Genomic DNA, 7,590 nt, shown 5'->3' on the forward strand with positions numbered 1-7,590 from the left:
ATACACATGGCCATTTTCTGTTGCTTTCTTGTCATCCGAGTTCTAATCATCATTATCGTCATCGTTCTCGTCATCATCATCATCATCATCATCATCATCATCATCATCAACGACAACCAAATCATCATCATCATCATCATCATCAACGACAACCAAATCATCATCATCACCAAACATCATCGTCTTCATCATCATCGTCAGCAATCGCAATCATCATCGCCATCATCGTCACCGTTTGAACCCAATCTCGCAATGAAAAGTCAACCGATGCATTCAATCATCTATCATTCATTCACTCATTCATTCATGCATGCATTCATTCATTGGCATTTTCCATCATTCCATCATACTCGGTACTATTTCAACTACTGTTGTCCGTACTACAAAAGTTATTACCATCGCATCGAGAATATTATATCATAACTAATACTTATATTACTACAACTATTTGTACGACTACTACTACTACTACTACTACTACTACTACTACTACTACTACTACTACTACTACTACTACTTCTAGTTGTACAGCTGCTACACTACACTATTTTAAAATGTTACGGTTTATCCAAACCCAAAAAAGCAAGAAGCGATATAGTTACGTATATAAGAACACTTCTAATAAAAGATTTAACAATACTACCAGGAATAAATACTAATGCTACTACTAATATGTACTCAAACAATATTGCCAGTGATTACCGATTGACACGAGAATTCAACGGGCCTTGAAATTGTATTGGGCAGTTTTGTTGGCACGCAAACTATATGGTTTCATGCACCTATGTGTGCGTGTGTGTGTGTGCGTGTGTGTGCGTTTGTCTGTATGTTTGCATGTGCGTGTGTGTGTGTGTGTGTGTGTATGTGTGGTGTGTGTGTGTATGTGTGGTGTGTGTGTGTGTATGTGTGGTGTGTGTATCATTTAGCCACCTGCTTTTACCTTTGAAAAAAATGAAAACTAGATTATTACTGTGTAGTTTTATTAGCTTAGACGGTAGAGGTGCTACGTTTTTCGTTATTCTTGCACGATGGCCTGGTTCGAATCAAATCGTGTACCAGGAATGATGTATGGTTAATTGATTAATTAGTGTATAATTTTTTTTTTTCATTGAAAAAAATATAAATAAAATATATTTTTCCTATTATTGTAATATTTGCAATAAAAAATTGCAATAAATTTTTTTTGTAATGTATGTTGTTGTATACTGTATATGTATATTGCATTTTTAGTGAGTATATAACACGCTATGTATATTTATATTGTATGATTAGTATGTGTATTGTATGTTTTTTATGTGTACTGTATGTTTTGTATGTCTATTGTATGTTTTGTGCGTGTATTGTATGTTTTGTATGTGTATTGTATATTTAGTATGTGTACTGTATGTTTTGTATGTTTATTGTATGTGTCATGTACGCACGTTGTATATTTCATTTAAACATGTATACAGTTTTTTATGTATTGTATATGTTTAGTATGTATGCTGTCTGTTGCTGGTCTCCTAATTAACTCATAAATGGATGAATAAAATGAAAGAGTGAATGGAAAAATAGAAAGAAACTCGATTTGACATGTGTCTTAGTACTGAAGGAGTACAGACTCAATACCAGTGTACTCCATCGTACGTACATACGTACCTACGCACATTAAAAAAGTAGAACAATAATAATATTTTATTATTATTGTTGTTTTAGGAAGATGTATTATTATATAATATATATAATCATATAATAATAATAGGATGAAGAAAACGAATTTGGATTTGGAAGCTACTACGACTACTATTACTACTACTACTACTAATACTACTACTACTACTACTACTACTACTACTACTACTACTACTACTAATAATAATAATAATAATAATAATAAAACTATAATAAACAATGAATTATTAATGGAAAAGTTTTTTTGAAAAATTGTGAGCACATACATACAAATATTTTACAAATGAATGAAAGAAAGAATGAATGTATGAATGAATGTATGAACGAACGAACGAACGAATGAATAAATGAATGAATAAAGGAATAAAGGAATGAATGAATAAATGAACGGACAGGGAAAATTTTTTTTTCATAATAGAATAAATAGATGTGTAGATGTTTTAATGGTGAACACAATAAATGTGGCAATTTTCAGATGGCATTTTTCTTTGTGAATTCTTTAAATAATAAAACGACTTTTTTGAAAAATTAAGCCAAAAGATAAATAAGTCAAAACCAAATATATATGTATACATTTATATATATATATATATATATATATATAAAGAGAGAGAGAGAGAGAGAAGAAAAGAGAAAAAGAAAGAGAGAATGAAAAAATGAGAAAAAGAGACACATACATACAAAAATAAATACTTACGTATACACATATATAAAAGAGAGAGAAAAAAGAGAGAGAAAGAGAAAGGAAAGAGAAACATACAGGCAAAAAAAACATATAAATACCCACAAAACACCTACAAAAAATACAAATAAAAGCTGAGATAATGAGAAATGAAGAAAAAGAAAGAGAGAAAGATAAAGATAGACCAGAAAAATATATACAAAGAGAAAGAAGGAGAAAGAGAGAGAAGAGAGGAAGACGAACATACACACAAAAACATACAAAATGACATACAAATACCCTTAAAAATATAAACACAAGCTGAGATACAAGTGGAAAGAGGAGGCAACCCATGTTTCCCAACGGGATGAACTTGACGATTCGTAACAGATGGTACCTTTCTTTGCGTATATGTGTTGGTACGTGAGCATTTTTATACCTATGTGCGTGTTTCTGAAGGTATTTGCGTATTTGTATGTGTGTGCGTGTACTACTGCTACTGCTGTTGCTGCTGCTGCTACGACTACTTCTACTACTACTTACAGCAACAACTACTACGTCTACTCTTACTGCTTCTGTTGCTACTGCTACTACTAATAATACTACCACAAACACAACTGATAATGACAGAGCTAGACTAGGCTGTGATAGAGTGTATTTTAATGAACGCGCACATGTGTAAGCACGCACGCACACACACGCACACAGACACACACACACACACGCACATATATATATATATATATATATATATATATATATATATATATATATATATTATGTTATTGTAAATTTTGCATTATGTTAATTTTGACATGAATTATAAATTTTCTTAAAAATTGTGTTAGAATGAACAATTTGTGAACGCTGGCCTGCGACACAAGAATTTTGTTTTCTTTTAGCTTTGGTCTCCTAATCATTACCTAATTATTATTAATTTGGATTGGTTGAATAAAATTTGATTTGATTTGATATATATATATATATATATATATATATATTATATATATATAACCGCCAAACAATTTTTTATCTATAAAAACACGTCAAAACCATGCAAAGAAACACAAATAATCATATACACACATACATGCATACACATACATACATGCACATACAAAAATACACGTACAAACACACACACACAAACACACACGCACATTAGTATTATTACTAATTTAACAAATTCTACCTTTGCAATAAGTACTGAAACACATCTACCTACACCTATACCTGCTCACACCACTATGCAGTTATAATTTTCAGAGAGAGAGAGAGAGAGAAAGAGAGGGAGAGAGAGAAAGAAAGAGTGAACGAGAGAGAACGAAAAAGATGGAGAAAGAAAAAGAAAAAATGAAGTATAGATGAAAGAATGAAAGAGAGGGAGAGAGGGAGAGAGAAATCGAGGAGAAATTGGATAGATTAACACATGTTATTAAAAAATTTACGTTATTTTAAAAAATTATTGATATATATATATATACAAATATTATTTCAAATAATTATAAGCATATTTATGAATAACTATAATTATAGATAAAAATCCAGGTATTGATTTGTAGCGTTTTTTTTCTATTTGTAAATCATTGCCTATGTGCATTATTACTTAGTGCATACATGTCAATGTGTTTGTTTTAGCCAATCCAAGATAAGTGTGTGTGTGTATATGTGTGTGTTTATGTGTGTGTGTGTGTATGTATGTATGTATATTTGTAGGAATGTTTGTAGGTGTGTTTGTAGGTGTATTTTTTGTATTTTTAAATGTATGTAAGTAGGTATGTCATTTTGATACATCGTTTGTTTGTTTGTTCGTTTGTCTGTCTGTCTGTCTGCCTGCTTGTTTGTCTGGATTAACATGAAAAATTAATAAATAGAAAGTGTTGGTAAAACCGAGAGTTGTAGCAATAACCAAATCAGTTTTTCTCCCCATTTCGATTTTCCCATCAATCTCGAAACCCTCCAAAAAAATATTTCGACAAATTTTTTGCTACGTCTTTTAAATATTCCACACAATTTTCTATCCTAACTTTCAAAAATATTTTAGCAGATTTTTCCTGTTTGTTGGTTTTTTTTCAATTTTAAAGAACAAAATAAAAATAATAAAAAAAACACTAAATAAAATAGAAGTATTAAAAATAGTAATTGAAAAATCAGTAATAGCAGTTAGGTAATACTATTACCGTCAAAATTAATGCTACTTAGAAAACAGAATGGCAATTGAAAATTTAAAACAGAAAAAAAAAGTTTCTGAATTTATAAATAATTCAGAAAGCTTTCATTCCAGCCAGGCAAAACAATGCCTTTGCAATTTTTCGCCTGTTGCTCTATGTGCCAGGGATTAATGCGTCGTGGAGTAGGCAGATGCGTGTACAATACTTCCGCGAAACTCTTCCATTCAGCAATATTAACTCCAGTGGTAGTGAAAATTTTAATAATAAGTAACCATTTTTTTGGCTTTTTTCGCCAGTGAAAAATAACCATTTTTTTTGGCTTTTTCTACATTTTCTTCAATATTTTTTTAGAGGTTGAGATAGGTTTAATCATAACAGCTCACAACCAAAAATTCTTTCGGAGAAAGGGTTTTTTAAGGAAGAGTTTGCGAGTGGAAAGTCAGTTTTTTGGCCCCTATTAGCCGCACCTCTTACCGCCACCATAATATTCACCCCGTTCTTCCGTGTGTTTGCATATTTTTCCATATTGTTTATTTGTCTCTACGTAGGCAAGGCTGCGTGCTGTGTGTTGGCGCGTGCGAACGAGGTACTCGTAAATAATTTAACGACGTTTGTGCTGCGTTTCTGTGTGCGTGTGTGCGTGTGTTTGCACACCTACACACACACACACAAACACACCTAAATATATCTTTATATATCTCTACAATCTCACACGCACATTAAAAGCAAATGTTTGGTGTTTGCACACCTACACCTACAGACACACACGCACACATACACACACACGCACACATATGAACTTATAAACACACACACACGTACATACACATACACAAACACCCACACATACAAACATCTGAACTTATAAACACACACACACATACATACATACACACACGCACACAGGCTTAACTTGCAAATAATCACAAACACACACTCACTCACGCACACACTTAATCCTGTAGCCTCAACATTTGCGTTATAATTATAATGCGTGCGAGTGAAACTGTAGGGATATATAATGAATATTTAGTCGTCTAGATATGTAAAAAATTGAAAAAAACCTGATATGTGTACGTATATACACGTACATACATATGCAATTGCGAATGGAGTATATGTTTATGCGTAACATAAATTTAGAATTATGGGTAAATATGTGCCGGGCACAAAACGTTTGCGGTTGTCTAAGCTGTGATTTATGTATGTATGAATGTTTGTATGTATGTATGAATGTTTGTATGTATGTATGTATGTATGTATGTATGTATGTATGTATGTATGTATGTATGTATGTATGTATGTATGTATGTATGTATGTATGTATGTATGTTTGTTTATTTGTTTGTATGTATGTTTGTATGTTTTATGTTTGTATGTATGTATATATGTATGATATACATGTTAGTGCATCAATGATTTATGCTTATTCATATATGTTTCCATATCCACTTATGTTGATGTATATGAGTGATTATTTATAATACTTTTTTTTGTGTGCATATTCACGCACACGCACACATATACACACACACATACATACACACACACACACACACACACACACACACACGCATACTAAGTATATGCTTATATATATATATAGTATAGTAAAAAAATAATATATATATATATAGTATGTATGGCGTCATCATGAACCAAGTTTATAAGAATATATGATTGGTTTGACAGGCTGCCTGCATTTGTCTTAATAAATGTCTAGTTGCAGAACTGGTTTACTTCAGAAATTTCAGCAAGAAAAACGACGCAAATGTAAAACTGCAGTTAATACTGCTACTTCTTCTACTACTGCTACTAGTACTACTACTACGGCTCCTGCTGCTACTACAGCAACTACTACAGCAACTACTGCTACTTCTACAGCAACTACTGCTACTACTACAGCAACTACTGCTACTACTACAGCTATTGCAACTGTTGCAGTTAATACTGCTACTTCTTCTACTACTGCTACTAATACTACTACGGCTCCTGCTGCTACTACAGCAACTACTGCTATTACTACAGCTATTGCAATTATTGCAGTTACTACTGCTACTTCTTCTACTTCTGCTACTAGTACAACTACGGCTTCTGCGGCTACTACAGCAACTACTGCAGCTACTACAGTTGCTACAGTTACTGACCATGCTAATATTATCACTACTGTTGTGTATTATATTTTCTATTAGTATTTGCGAAATTGCAAAAATTAGAAAAGAATTTTCTGTAACTCAGCCAGCCAATCAGAAAACTGTTAAAAAATAATTTGATTACTTCAAAGTTGTAGGATTAGAGGACGATGATGAATGAAGTTAATTTTATTTCGGTTATAAATTTACAAAAGGAAAATTTTAAATTTCTACTACTACTACTACTGCTGCTGCTGCTGGTGGCGTTACTACTACTACTACTACTGCTGCTACTACTACTACTACTGATTCTATAACTACTTCAGCTGCAGCTGCTTCTACTGCTATGTCATTGCCGCTACTACTTTTAGTGGTAGTGGTGGTGATTGCAGTATTCTTATGTATTTTTTAGTGTTGTTAGCGTTATCATTCTTAATCGTTTTAACATAATACTAACGAACCAACGGTACTTTAATTACACGTTACTTTAATTAAATGTTACTCTAATTACATGTTACTAATGAGCAAATCGCTACAGTTCAAAATGAAGTACTACTTAATACTGTACTACTACTGTTGACGAGTTATTAATATTATTATTATTACTGTTATTGTTATTATTATTAGTATTATTATTATTATTTTTGTTATCATCAAGCGATCAATGAGAGAGGCACTCGAGTCATTGTTAGCTTACTCTATAGGCGGATCAACAAATAATTGTTTGTAGATGAGTAGACAAATAGGGCAGTGGCGATGAAGACGACGACGACGATGACGACAGCGATTGTGGTGGTAGTGGTAGTGGTAGTGGTGGTGGTGGTAGTGAGGAAGAGGATGATGATGATGGTGATTTGCTGGTGTTGGTGATGATCTTGACTTGACAAAAAGTCGAAAAAATTTAGTAATGAGAGTTATAATGACGACGACGACGACAATGAGAATGCTGCTGCTA

Source organism: Helobdella robusta, assembly GCF_000326865.2.
Source record: "Helobdella robusta unplaced genomic scaffold HELROscaffold_47, whole genome shotgun sequence".
Taxonomy (NCBI): domain Eukaryota; kingdom Metazoa; phylum Annelida; class Clitellata; order Rhynchobdellida; family Glossiphoniidae; genus Helobdella; species Helobdella robusta.